The sequence below is a fragment of the Toxotes jaculatrix genome, chromosome 4, assembly GCF_017976425.1.
Source record: "Toxotes jaculatrix isolate fToxJac2 chromosome 4, fToxJac2.pri, whole genome shotgun sequence".
NCBI classification, from domain to species: domain Eukaryota; kingdom Metazoa; phylum Chordata; class Actinopteri; family Toxotidae; genus Toxotes; species Toxotes jaculatrix.
Genome location: NC_054397.1, coordinates 30218713 through 30234133, shown reverse-complemented (window position 1 = coordinate 30234133; position 15421 = coordinate 30218713).

Below are 15421 nucleotides of genomic sequence, written 5' to 3'. Positions count from 1 at the left end.
GTAAAGGACCTCACTGTTGAGATATATGTAAATTCAGTTTTTCTACCTTTGCAAAAAAAAAAAAATGTGTCTTTACTCACTGTGAACTATGAAACTTGAACATGGGATGGATCTGACAGTACTGACTGGTATTTCAAGACTGTAGAATAAAGCTTGAACTCAAACCTCATAACACCATGCTATGTTTCAAACATGTAATATCTGAACTCTGAACAACACGTCACAACAACAGTGTATCAGAACAGAGAGGTCAGACGGAAGCCTGGTGGCAACAATGCAATAATACGATTAACTAACTGTCATAATACTGTCATAAACTGGGTGATATTTTGATTCTACATTACTGTTTTGTACCATGACTCATTTGCTATCACATTTTAGGAAATCAGCTTTTATGCTTTTTCTCTGAGATAGAGATGATCAGATGAAAGTAAAGCTTGTGTCCTGTGTGTCTAATAGAGGACACAAGCTTTTGTAGAGAGCTAGAGTCAGGACATTCTTAGCTTAGCATAAAGACAGGGAGAATGATGCATCTGCCAATACTTGAAATCTGTTTCAGTTTGCCTGATTTGTTGGATGGAAAAATATGGAACAGTATGAAAACGTATTATCCCAATTTTTACTGTACATCTACAGCCTATGATGAAAAACTGTATAAAATACTTATTTACTTTTTGTCATATAATTTTGAATCCAGCCTCTAGTCAACATTAATTTGCTAACTCTTGTCCCCTGTGTAGACAGAGTGTATCTATGGCTGGTTGTTGCTGTTTTACATTTCTATTAGACATGAGATTTATATCAGTTTTCTCATGTTGCTCATGGAAAGAAAGCAAATAAGCATATTTCCCAAAATAATGAACCAGTCCTACAAGGTTAGCTATCAGTAGCAGCAGACGGTCTTCCAGAAATATCAGTCTATCTAGTTTTATTTTTTATATGATGATTAAAATGTGGTTAACATGTTTTTTTTCCTTGTACAGATGAAATTCACAGATGCAATGCGCTCCAAAGCTCGTCTATCCATCACAGGATCGACCAGTGAGAATGGCCGTGTCCCGGTGGCTTACCTCCGTCCAGGATTACCCATGAGCCTCAGCATGACAGATCTCTCCTGACCACACCCAAGTCAGTGCCTTACACCCAGTCAAGACACATAGTTCCTTCCCCTCTGTAAGTAACTGGAAATACTTGTCATCTCCTTCGGTGACAAATCACCATTCACCAAAGCTGATCTGCCCTGATTTACAATCTGGAGTTAAGCCAATCATATCTCTCTGAGGACTCCTGATCTCACTCTTTAACATCTAGCCCAGAAAGACTGGACAGATGTTGTCCGCAAACCACTTGGCTGTAAGGCATCAGCAAAGACCTGCCCACTGATGGAGTGAATCACTTGACCTTCAGCGAATGATGGCTGGTCATTTACAAATTCATGAAAAACAAGCACAGGGGACAGTTTTCTAAACAAACACACATCATTGTTTAGTATTTTTTTTGTTTGTTTGTTTTTTTTTGCCATGGAGGCACTTGTATAGAAAATTAGGTCAACAGTGATGCTGATGTTAACGCAATAACAATATTTATTGGGGATGTGATCAGGAATTATGGGTATAAAAGCAGAATCATTAAGATGAGTGAAAGTGCTAAGAACAAAAATGTCCTGAAAAATCACATCCATGAAATAATAGTAATTGTGATAGCAGATAATGATAATGATGTTATTATTCCTAATTGTTTTCCTTATTTCTGCCTGAAAATCCATAATTAGTAGTAGACTTTTACCAGACCCAAGACATGCATGGACTGACTCACACACACACACACACACACACACACACACACACACACACACACACACACACACACACACACACACGCACAGTATTAAGAATACATTATATTCAGGGATGGGCAAAAATTAGTCTGTGTCTGTGTATGCTAACAGATAAATAACCACATTTTATTTTGAAGAAACCAGCTGAGGATTCAGTCCTGATAGGTGCACAAGTCTGGAGTTTAATGAGGGAAGTGCTAGCTAGCAACTCTGAGTGTGTGTGTTGGCAGAAGCACGCTGTAGTACGAGTTATCCAAGTTAACTTCAAGGTTGACAAGGATGTGGCAATGTCTACACTGGGTAGAATATGAGAGAAACATGCTCATTAATGCAGAGCTTGAACCTGCAGACTGGAAGCAGAAACCAACCATGGCGACATTGTCATATTATAGCCAACCTGGTCGGGTTAAATAAGACTTAATGTTAAATAAGACTTGTCTGAAGTTGTGTTCAGCTGTCCTACATAAACACAACCGCTCCCACTTGTGTATCTAGTTTTAGGTCAGACCATTTCGTTGTGTAGGGTCAGGTTCAGGCCAGGTACAGATTCACTTGTATTCAACTGTAAATAAATTCCGATATTTGTCTCTTTCTCTCTCTGACTGCACAAATCATTAGCGTCTGTGGATGTCATGTTTTAAGTAGATGCACAGTCCCTTGTGGTAATAGGTAAAGGGACAGTAAGAACATGAGAAACACTGCCCATCCCTGTCTATAGCGCCACACACTAATACAGCAACACAGACACATATCCCTAATCACCTATACAGTACATCTGTACACACTGACATACATCATTTATGATACACACTTCTTTGCACGCACACATGCACATAGTATTGTCATACGAGTTTGGAAGCCAACTGGAAGATGTGCCAAACAGACTGAGAATCAATCAGAGCTCTCCAGCCTCAGCCAATGGCAGCTGCTGATACTGAAACCTGAGCCAATAAGGAGCTCTCACTGCTGTGGGGTGGATTTAAAAAAATGAACAAAAACCTTTGTTTTAATAATTATACTGCACTGATGGTGACGACGAAGGTGAGGAGGCCGAAGACAAGGAGGATGAAGAGAAGATGAAGAGAACGTTTGCATGTGACTTTTGAGTTTTTTCTTTCAGATGAACTTGTCAGCCTGAAGCTTTGTGCCTGGCTGCATTTTAGTGTTTAATAATGATAGTAATAATAATAATAATATTAACAATATTAATTGCAGTATTAATGTGGTTCTTGTTATGTATAGTGTATGTTTTTAAGAATTCAAGTCTGCTATTTTCTTTCAACAGGAAGCTGTTATTTGTGCTGCTAGTTAGAAGATAGCTGGTTAGCTCAAACGCTTCTCCTACAACATGTCAAATGTCCAAGATCTGGCAAACGCCAGATAAAGAGAAGCTGAAAATTTCAAGGTATCTGCTTCCATTTCTTCTCATGGATTCACATCACATAATTTTTGCAATGACCACAATGTTATCATGAGATTTCGATGGTGTTAGAATCAAATGAAAGTGATTTACAGAAAGACTCACAAACATGTCAACCACTGAGAGAAATGCGAAAATGATCACTCTTCACTTCTGTATTTGCCTCTGGTATAACTCCATTTTCTATTAAACTCATCAATTTTGACTGAAATCTTTGTTGTTTTTCAACAGAGCAAATGAAGTCTTTGATAAATGGGCAGCCCAAAAATTGTAATGTTACCTGCACTGCTCATGTGAACACCTCAGCTTTCCCATTTTTCACCTGGGTCATGTCCAGTGGAACATGGATCCACAGTGTGAGGACAAATACGAAACCAGATTGTGAGATTTCATAAAAGTGGGTACAACAGTATCACTAGGCTACATCACATAAGCCGAAGCACAGTTACAGCAGAGGTTGGGAGGTGCAGGAAGAGTCATACTACCAACAACAGAAGGTGCTGTGGCCATTCCCAAAAAATTATGCCATGCACAATTCAATATTTTTGCAACCTTGCAATGAAAAAGACAGGTAAGTGTTTCTCAGTCATACTCACAAGAAGTATTTATGAAAATTGTTTAGCGACTGAGGAAACAGTATGAAAGACATTGCATGAAGTCAACTTCAGTGGACAGTGTCAGTGAAGAAAACTTCAAGATTAGACTTTGCCAAAGAACATGAAAAGAGGCCTGATGTATGTTGGCAGCCAGTTCTTTGGTCAGATGAACCCAAAATACATTTGTTTGGATCAGATGTGGTCCGGCGTGTTTGATGTGGACCTGACCAGGACGACCTCAGTGAGGTGGGAGTGTGCTGCTACGGGGCTGCATGAGTGCAAAAGGCGTGGGGGAGATGACATTTATAGATGGCATGATGAATGCAGGTTTGTACTCAAATGCTGAATGAAAAGATGACTCCCAGTCTCAAGAAGCTTGTCAAAAATTGTTAGAATCTTCCAACATGACAATGATCCCAAACACACTGCAAAAATCCCACCAGAGTTTTTAAAAAATAAGGTGAAAACTGTGACCTGGCCAAAGTATGTCTGACCATCCAACCATTTTCTGCTGCTTACTTTAGCTGAACCTAATGACATAGGTCACATTCATTTCAAAATAACCTATGGCTCTATCATGTTGCTGTAATTTGTACTAATTTTTTAATTTGATGGTACTGCTGAAACCAGTAGAACAGTGTGTGAATTTTCACACCAGCATTTTGACCGTTGTAAGTGTTGTAAGGTTAAACAGCCAAAATACCTATGTGATGTTATTGCTCCAATCTGACAACGGTTTCTCCCGTTAACATGAAACTTGGTCCAGTAATCACTCATGACCCATTGAAGCTCTGGGCAAAAATTGGCACCGGTTGACCACAAGGTGGTGCTTTTGTTGCAAAATCGTGAAATATGCAAAAATTGTTTTTAGTGTGACCCATGTGTAAATTTGTATGTATCTTTTAAGTACTCTCATCATCACAGTCGATGAAAATACATTTTTATAACCCAACAAATGCAAAAGTTATAAAGGAAAGACTTGAGGTAAGTCTTGAGGTACAATGGAATTAACTGTGAGGTAAATCAGAATAACATGAAACATGTTCCAGCAGTTTACTGAGCCCCCCTGACAACTATTTCAATGAACACATTTTTGGACGGAGGTGCAGTTTAGTTTCTCAAAATGCAACTTGATGCAAAGATTTGTCATAGAACTGAATGAACATTATCCTCTGTTTTTTAAATGTTTATTTTATAGTTGCTGTATTTGAAAAATGTGTAAAAATCTGACATGTTTTCCTGGTCCTCATTAGTGGAATTGCTGTCCTAGAGCTGTCACCCACCCATGATTCTCATGATTCTTATTATTCCTACCATTCTAACGATTCCCTTTACCCTATAGAGACTGTGTCTGCTCCCCGTCAACAAAAAGTGCATAAATTAAAAAATGCAAGAGGTGTTACTCATAAAAACCTCAAAAAAATTTATACTACAAAAGCATCTGAACCTAAAAACACCACAATCAGATGTGGGCTATTAAACATTAGATCTCTCTTGTCTAAATCTCTGTTAGTGAATGATTTGATAATGGATCAGCAGATTGATTTATTCTGTCTGACTGAAACCTGGCTGCAGGAGGAAGAGTATGTCAGTCTAAATGAGTCAACCCCTGCTAGTCATATTAATTATCACATTCCTCGAGGCACAGGCCGAGGAGGAGGAGTGGCAGCAATCTACCACTCAAGTTTATTAATTAATCCTAGACCTAAGCCGAAATATAGTACATTTGAAAGCCTTATCCTCAGCCTCTCACATCCAAATTGGAAGACAGAAAAACCAGTACTATTTGCTGTGGTGTATCGTCCACCTGCTGCTTACTCAGAGTTTTTGTCTGAATTCACTGAATTTTTATCTGATTTAGTGCTTAGTACGGATAGAGTAATTATAGTGGGCGACTTTAATATTCATGTCGATACCCACAATGACAGCCTTAAGACTGCTTTCTACTCAGTATTAGACTCAATTGGCTTTTTACAAAATGTTAACAAACCAACTCACTGTTTTAATCACACCCTTGATCTTGTACTAACCTATGGCATAGAAGCTGAATATTTGACAGTATTCCCTCAGAACCCTGTTTTATCTGATCATTCTTTAGTAACATTTGAATTTACAATAATGAACTGCACAGCATCTGAGAAAAAAATTAACTACTGTAGATTTCTGTCTGATAATGCTGTTATCAGATATAAGGAAGCTATTCCATCTTTATTATCTCCGCTGCCATGTGCCAGTTTTACAGAGGGCAATGGCCTAAACGTTACTCCAGCAGATATAGACTATCTAGTTGATAATACTGCTGCTTCATTGCGTTCAACCCTTGACTCTGTTGCCCCTTTGAAAAAGAAGGTCAGTAATCAGAGGAAGCTAGCTCCATGGTACAGTTCACAAATACGTACTTTAAAGCAGATATCACGAAAGCTGGAAAGGAAATGGTTATCCACTAATTTAGAGGAATTCCGCCTAGCCTGGAAAGACAGCTTTATAACGTATAAAAAAGCCCTTCGTAAGGCAAGAACTGCCTATTACTCATCATTAATAGAGGAAAACAAGAACAACCCTAGGTTTCTTTTCAGCACTGTAGCCAGGCTGACAAAGAGCCATAGCTCTGTTGTACCATCCATCCCTCTAGCTCTCACTAGTAATGACTTTATGAGCTTCTTTAGCAACAAAATAGTAGACATTAGAGACAGAATCCATCTCATCCTGCCTACAACTGTTAATGATGTAGGTATGTCTAGAACAGCATCTTTAGAAATGTCTGCCAGTCCTGATTTGTCGTTAGACTGTTTCTCTCCCATAGATCTAGCTGAATTGACTTCAATAGTTTCTAAATCTAAATCATCAACATGTCTTTTGGATCCTATCCCGACCAGACTTCTTAAAGATGTGTTGCCTTTGATTGGCACTCACATATTAGATCAGATAAATCTCTCGTTGGTTACAGGATATGTTCCACAGGCTTTTAAGGTTGCAGTTATCAAACCTTTACTTAAAAAGCCTTCTCTGGACTCTGACATTCTGGCAAACTATAGACCTATATCCAATCTCCCCTTTAATTCTAAAATTCTTGAAAAGGCTGTTGCAACTCAGTTGTGTGACCATCTACATAGGAACGGTTTGTTTGAAGTTTTTCAGTCAGGATTTAGAGTTCATCATAGCACAGAGACAGCACTGGTGAAAGTTACCAACGACCTCCTTATAGCATCAGATAATGGACTCGTCTCTATACTTGTCCTGCTAGATCTTAGTGCTGCATTTGACACCATCGATCATAATATCCTATTGGATAGATTGGAACATGTTATTGGGATTAAAGGAACAGCACTAGGCTGGTTTAAATCATATCTATCAGATAGATACCAGTTTGTTCATGTTAATGATGATCCCTCCATATATACCAGAGTAAGTCATGGAGTTCCACAGGGTTCTGTGCTTGGACCGATACTGTTCACCTTATACATGCTTCCCCTAGGCAATATTATCAGGAAGCATGGAATAAATTTCCATTGCTATGCGGATGATACCCAGCTATATTTATCTATGAAACCAGACGAAACAGATCAGTTAGCCATACTTCAGGCATGTCTTAAAGACATAAAGGCCTGGATGACCTGTAACTTTCTTCTTCTGAATTCAGACAAAACTGAGGTTATTTTGTTTGGTCCCAAACACCTCAGAAACAGTTTATCTAATCATATAGTTACTCTGGATGGCATTAATTTAGCCTCCAGTACGACTGTGAGGAACCTTGGAGTTATTTTTGATCAGGATCTGTCCTTTAACTCACATATAAAACAAGTCTCTAGGACCGCCTTCTTTCACCTGCGCAATATCAGTAAGATTAGGAACATTCTGTCGCAGAGTGATGCTGAAAAATTAGTCCATGCTTTTGTTACTTCTAGGCTGGACTACTGTAATTCCCTATTATCAGGATGTCCAGTTAACTCTCTAAAAAGCATCCAGCTGATCCAAAATGCTGCAGCGAGAGTACTGACTGGAATTAGCAAGAGAGATCACATTACTCCTGTACTAACTTCTCTTCATTGGCTTCCTGTAAAATCCAGAATTGATTTTAAAATCCTTCTCCTTACATATAAGGCCCTCAATGGCCAGGCTCCTTCATATCTCAAAGAGCTGATAGTACCATATCATCCTAACAGATTGCTTCGTTCCCAGAATGCAGGTTTGCTTATGGTTCCCAAAATCTCTAAAAGTAGAATGGGAGGCCGAGCCTTTAGCTATCAGGCCCCTCTCCTATGGAACCAACTGCCAGTTTGGGTTCGGGAAGCAGACACCCTCTCTAATTTTAAAACGAAGCTTAAAACCTTCTTGTTTGATAAAGCTTATAATTAGTTGTAGTTACAGTCCTAGTTATTTATTAAACATACAGTTAGTCACAATTATCTCTATAGACACTGTTACAGTTAAGGATATAGCCCTTAGTAGGGCTGGCTCAGGCAACTGAATCATCCCCTAGTTATGCTGCTATAGGCCTAGGCTGCTGGGGGACATCCCATGATTTACTGCGCACTTCTTCTTCTTTCTCTTTCTCTCCTCAGACCCACTCTCAAATTTATTAGCCTTTATTACATGTCATTAACTCTGTGTCCTCTCTGTCCCGTAGTCCTGTGCTTGTTTCTCTCTGGTCTCTCTTTCTCTGTACCTTTCTGCAGGTACCTCTGGCTCCGGAGCTGCTTGTCCTATGGTCCTGGCTCCACCCACCTGCTGCTGTTTATTGTTTACAATGATCTATTTCTAACATGTTTAATGTTCCGTTCTGCTACAGATAAATATTTGATTAATATTCTTTGCAAACTGTAATGTAAATAATTACCAGTCATGACAGCTTTTTGCCTCCATGCTCTGTTTCATAATTCTAATCTGCTGAGCACACATTATCCAATAACTGTTCACTAACTGTAATGTAAATACTGACCCACATTGTCTGTATTATGCTGCATGTCTTTCTCCCCCTCTCCTCCATTCCTAGCTGTCCTATCTTCCTCCTTTTCCTCCTTTCACCCAGCCCGGCCATCGGCAGGAGGGTCCCCCATCTGAGCCAGGTTCTGCTCAAGGTTTCTTCCTGTTAAAAGGGAGTTTTCCTTGCCACTGTCGCCTTAAGTGCTTGCTCTGGGGTCAGGCTCTGGGTCTCTGTAAAGCGCTTTGAGACAATTTTGATTGTGGAAGGCGCTATATAAATAAAATTGAATTGAATTGAATTGAATTGAATAGACGGTTTCTTCTTGTTGGCTTCATATTTACAGTTGGGTGAGCTGTGCAGCTCTTGAGTTATGGAATATCATTCCCTGTATTTGTCTTCAGGCAGTGCTATTCCCCGTCTTGGAGCAGATTTAACAGGGTACTTACATTGAGTTGGTAGTTTATTATGAACACCAATTTAAAACTACTGCAGTCTAACACAACAGTGCTGTAATAAATCCTTCTTCATGAGGTTTCAGTGATCATTTGAGAGGATATCTGAGGTGCTAGATATACATCTATCTAGTACAAGAACTTTAGTGAATTTGAAATAACAGTGAGGTTAAAAAACAGAAGACGAAATAAAAGTTCTCAGTGAAGAAAAACTAAAAGAAGTGTCAAATTTAGGTTAGCCCACACATTACAAAAACCAGGAACAAATCGATTTGAATAAAGAGACCAGCATTGTGGAAGACCTCCACAGATGGTAATAACTTCAAAGGGGGAAAACAAGGGGAAATAACTTTTAGAATATTTCTTTTTGCATGTTAAATACATTGAAACATACGTAGTGTAGGATACAGTGAATCGTGGGTAGTCTTTCAGAGGGATTAATGACTGATGTGATGTGTGGCTGCAGAGAGTAACTGTAATACTGCTGGATCTGGAAATGCTCAAAAGAAGAAATTCTTGTCACCAGTTTGCTGTAGTAGCATCTCATTACCTGTGGGTGTCAGTGTTGTTCTACACACTCCCCACCATTTCTGCGTTCACTGTCCAAAAACCTGAAGATTGTACTACAGCATTTGACAGATTGTTAGGTGCACACATGCCAGACACCAATAATGTGTCTGGTAGGTGGCGATATAATCAATGTAAGGGAATTTTGGCCAGTAACTCCCACATTGTGCATCTCACGTTCAGTTTTTATAGTCCAAAAATGCACTTGGGCTAGTAGTTTGCTGTGCCACACTGAAGGTTCTGTACAAAACTTTGTGTGTATTCACCTCTAGTTTGCACTTGTACACAAAGTTTTAAAAAAATGTAACAAAACTGACTTTTCAAACTCATCTTAGGCTGAAGTAAAATCTGCATAAATTGTTGCATCTAAGGACCCTTGTGACTACTGGCTCACTTACCCTAAAACTTAGTCTCAGTCACCACAGGTTCCTCTCCAAGTCCAGGGTTTATCCCAGACTAGGTTAACAATACTTTCTTGAGAGCTACCTTTGTGAAGGTGCGCCATTTTTTTCTTGTATTTCTAGCATGATGTTAAAGCTAAGAGCTAAACATGGGAGCTGCTATGCTGTTGGCTGCCCAGACCAGCTACGTCAGCCAGTAGCCATAGAGGACAGAAGAGCTGAGTGGATAAAGTTTATTTTTATGGTAACATACCAGGTACAGCTTTAACAACCTTTGTCGGTACAACGCAGGACTTACAACAAGACTTCTTCTACAAGAGGAATCAATACTGATCTGTCCATGGAAAACTACAGATGAGGGAAATGTAAGTATTCAAAAAATAATTACATGTGTTTCTTTAACAGTAGCTAATGTTATCAGCTGAGGTAATAGATGTCATTTTCTAGAAGGTTATTGGTGTTAATTGCTGCAGGATCCACAATGCCATTAACACTATTAGTCTATTAGCTGAATGTCTGCTAACTGCAGTCTAGCTGGACCAGCAGTTGGAGGGCTGTGCACATACTTATGGTTACATCCAGAAACGGCTATTTGTCATTTATGCCCTGCCCTCTAATGGGCTTCACTATTGGTTCAAGTGTCCAGGTGCAGTCCCAGATACTGCACCACACACACACACACACATGTCTCTGGAACATCAAACGTTACATATATTACATATATTCAAACGCTACATTCCATTTATTCACTTTTAACCAAGCCTTTATGATCAGTTTGACAAACCAGATCACACCCTTAGTTCTCAGTATTATCTCTGAATAAACTCCAGCCCCCATCTGATCCAACTGGTAAGAGTTGGCCGCTGGCACAGGCAGCTTTTGTGTCAAGGTGCAAAACAGTGTGGGGAAAGATTTAAATAATATGAAACAAGTATGAAACAATGCAGGGATACATATATACAGACTACAACAGTAAAGGTGTGATCCATGTTTTTTGTGGATTATATTAATTTGTGTCTGATCAAACAGCTCACTGGTAGGAACGCGTACAGCTGGTGTAGAGTGTTGGTAGAACCTTCTTTACCTATTTAAACCTTCTGACACAGCAGTTTGATTTAATGGTAACTGGCTACGCTGCTTTCAGCGAGCCGTTCCAAGAGATGAGTTCATTTGGAGCAGACTAACACCTGACCAGTTTACTATCTGTCACATGGCAAATGCAGATCATGAGCTAAAAATTCTATCTGCTAGAGAAAATCATTCCGAATGATTCCAAGAGCCTGAACAGTGTGAATATGTGTCAGATAAATATAATGAGGAAGTAAAAGATGTGGGACAAGCTAATTTGGGATTTACTTTATATTTTAAAGGAAATAAAATAAATTGTGTTTCACTTTCAGGCCAAACTAAAAATCTGCAGGAAAACTTTTCACATCTGGACCAGTCTGATAAAGTGTTTCCTATTTTCAAAAACTCTTTTTCAGTTTGGAAAAGTGAAGGTTTAAAAGCTCTTGATATGTATTTGTGTGAGAACCTGTGGACTTGACAGGTGGCTCTGAAAAGTTTATAACTTAGCTCCTACACAGACAATGGCAGCTTTAGTTGTCTGGATTCACAGCAGTTCATATGGATTCTGAAGTCAAGCACTTTCACTGCAAAAGAAACTTTTCAAACCACTCCTCCAGCATGATCCACTTGTACTCTGCAGCCAGTCAAATTTAACTGAAAGTAAGAATCAAATATGATTCCTTTCTCTTTCTTTATTCTACTTTCCTTCTATAATTAAGTTTCCCTTTCCTTCTTTCCTCTCTTCTTTTCTTCCCTCCTTCCATCTGTCCTTTTTCCTTCTTATTTGAAGCTCTTTCCTTGCATGTCTGAATACACAGCTGTTGCTCAGAGGTAAACAGCTAATTTGTACTAGCTGTGTTACCTGTTGGTCCACATCCACGATAGTTTCAGTCACAACAGCAATACAAAAATAAGTCAACACTGGCCTGCAGCCTGTAGCAAGTGAACTCTAATTAGTCCTGGATGTGTTTCTGCTGTACCCCATGTTAATCCCCATCCACACACTCACTCTCCCCCTGTGTGTGCCTCTATCAGTCAGTCCATTAGTTCTCATCATGTCACACCCAGCCCTAATGGTGTTAGAAACGCACTCTCTCTCTCTCTCTCTCTCTCTCTCTCTCTCTCTCTCTCTCTCTCTCATACACACACACACACACACACACACACAGCCGGACATAACTAAAGACATAAAACCCAGGGCTCCATTATAGTCCATGTGTGTGCCTGTGTGTAGCTGTGTTATGACCATGCATATGTGTGCGTGTTCACCTTTTACCAGGTTTTATGCATGTTCCCAGACCTGGTGATCAAAAACATGCAGCGGTAGTAGACTGGGCGGCCTGGTGGTCTGCCCGGACCCGGGTGGTCTCAGGATTTACAGCGAGCTGTGTATGTGTGTGTGTGTTTGTGTTCTGGGGGATGTTGTTAGTTACTGGTGTTGCTGGATAATTTGTATCTCTTTACAACAATCTCATTTCCAGATCATGTGTGCTAGATGGGTGTCACGGACCCAAGGGTGTTGGCGAACGATCACCTCTCCTTTTAGGTGAAAGCGTGAGAATGACTGAATCAACAGGACGAGTGTTATTTCCATGCAGTGACATTAAGTCCTGCACTGTTTCTGTCCAGTCAGTCAATCACTGCAGCTCAGCACCATTGATCTGTGCAAACAGTCAGTACTATCTCTGCGTTTTTACTCTCTCACTTTGTGCTTTCAGATTAGTTATTGGGTTAATAGCCTGAAACCTATGAGTGTCATAGTGGGTTGGTGAGAACAGGTCTGTGTTTAACATGAGTAAAACTTTCCATCTTAAGCACCACAGACATGTTTCCGTCATTTCTGTACTCTCTCTGATATCATTTTTGAATTTTTAATTTAGCTTTATTTGACTTTTATGTAACCAAGATGGTCTCATGAGATTAAAACTGAATCAAGAAAAGAGGAAATGAATGACAGTTACATGTTTTAGTCCTTGAAATGTCTAAGACTTCTGTTTAAAATCATTTATAGTGGCTCATTTCCATAACATCACAGCTTTGTTGTGATGAATGCTCTGGACACTGCTTTGGTGCTGAAAGAAGCAGCAAGTTTTGGGAGGACATATTGTAATTTCTCATAAAGAAAGAGATTATAGGAGCTGCTGAACAACCTGGATAAATAAAGACTGTATTTATATAAAGATATTCATCATTAATAGGTTGCTGTGATAAAACAATATGCTCATTGATAAATGTGTTTATCATCTCTAATCTCTCCAATCTTCAGGAGGACTCCTGTTTTTTGGTGGTTTCTTTTTCATATATTGCACCTTTTTGTAGCATTTAGTGAAAGTATTGTAAATCAGCTTAACACAAAAAGCGCTATTTTTATCTACACACTAAGAATTCAGACACAGTTTATTTTTCCTTTACAACAACTCGGAATTGATTGAAATAGCAGGTAAGATGTGTTTTCCCCCAGGACAAACTCCTGGGTTTGATTGTGAGGAAGGCAGAGGGAGAGGGAGAGGGCCACCCAGGATTAAGAGGCATGAGACCTGCCAACATTGCAACTGATGACCAATAAATTGCCAGTGTGACTAACCTGCTAACACTGCAGTAAATCAAAGGAGAATAAAAGAGAGACAGTGGAGAAGAGAAGAGCCAGTGAGATGGTAATGAATTCATGTCGTGACTGTTTTTTTCAAACATAATTTTAATTAATTTGATGATTCTAAGCTTATTTAAAAGTTAAAGCTACACTCATTAATTCTAATCCAATAAATTCTTTATCAAATTCCTCACTTCATTGTCCACTAGCTGTCTGAACTGTGTGTTCTCTGAAAAAAAATCAGGTGCTCCTACAATGCCCTGGCTCTGTAAATGGGAAACAAACAAAGTAACTCAGGGCCCAAGTCACACGGCACAATTCCAGGCAACCAGCAGCGGGGGGGCTCATGTTCATGCTGCTTATGGAACCAGTTGCACTCCAACATCTGCCTCGTTCTCTCCCTCTTCCATGTCCTCACCCACGGCAAATGGATCTACACCATGACAGTAATAATACGTAAATAACATTGGAGATATATACTATGACACATCACATTATTTCCTTTGGAATTACACTTCCTGGCCTGTGTCACATGTCTCGTCCAACTGATGTGAAATTAGACTATAGAAAGAATAAGATCTTAATAACGTCAGAGACATAACCCTGACATTTTATTTTCTTTGTTGTTCTTTTAGCAGTCAGCCCTGCGATTGACTGGCGACCAGTCTCGCCCATAGTTAGCTGTCGTGGCGATGCCCGTCCAGGAATTTGGGGCGGGGGGTTCTGGCTGTGTGTGTGTGTGTGTGTTTAGTGCTCAGGTGTCTTAAGGTGCAGTTGTTCTATTATATTCTGTTTTCAAGAAACACATTTCAATGTAATGCACACCAATACTACAACAGTGTGTGTCGAGCGCGTATACAAAGTACTCGTAAATGAGGATGATCAGAATGTAAAAAAATAAATAAAATGCTCTAAGACACTGAGATGAATACTTAAATACAAGAATATTTGGAAAATACAAGATAAAGCCAGTCTGTTAAATTTGCAGGTGAAGTGTGTGGCGGAGTCATTTTATTGTTCAATATCCTTAATTTCCCAAAGCCTTTGTTTTGAATGTCAGTCTTGAGATCTTGTGGAGCGATTTGTTTTCCTGTGGTACAGATGTGAAGGCAGACACTGACACGTTGTACACAAATGTGAGACAACTGCATTCTGGTCTGAATCCCAGTGACGTGCTCTAAAACAGTCACCAGTTAGAATAATGTAATATAACATCCACAGTATGAAATGTCAGCATCAGGTGATCAGGTGCTTCTGCCTGCATGTATCAATTGTATCATCATTTGTTCAGGTTGTTCATTCGGATTCTCCTGCTGTTGTTAACACAACCACACTGATACTTAAGATGTTATTTTGAGTTACAGAACCAGTCTTCAGGATCAGAGGGAGGGATGAAGGAGAGGTGTGTGTGTGTATGTGGGGGGGGGGGGGGGGTCTGCTTTGTCAGAGAGAAACTCAATCTCTCTTACAGTAGCACCTGCCATCTGGTAAACATCAGATATGACAACAGGCTGGGTGCACACACACACCTACACACACACACACACACACACTTGATGACTTCTT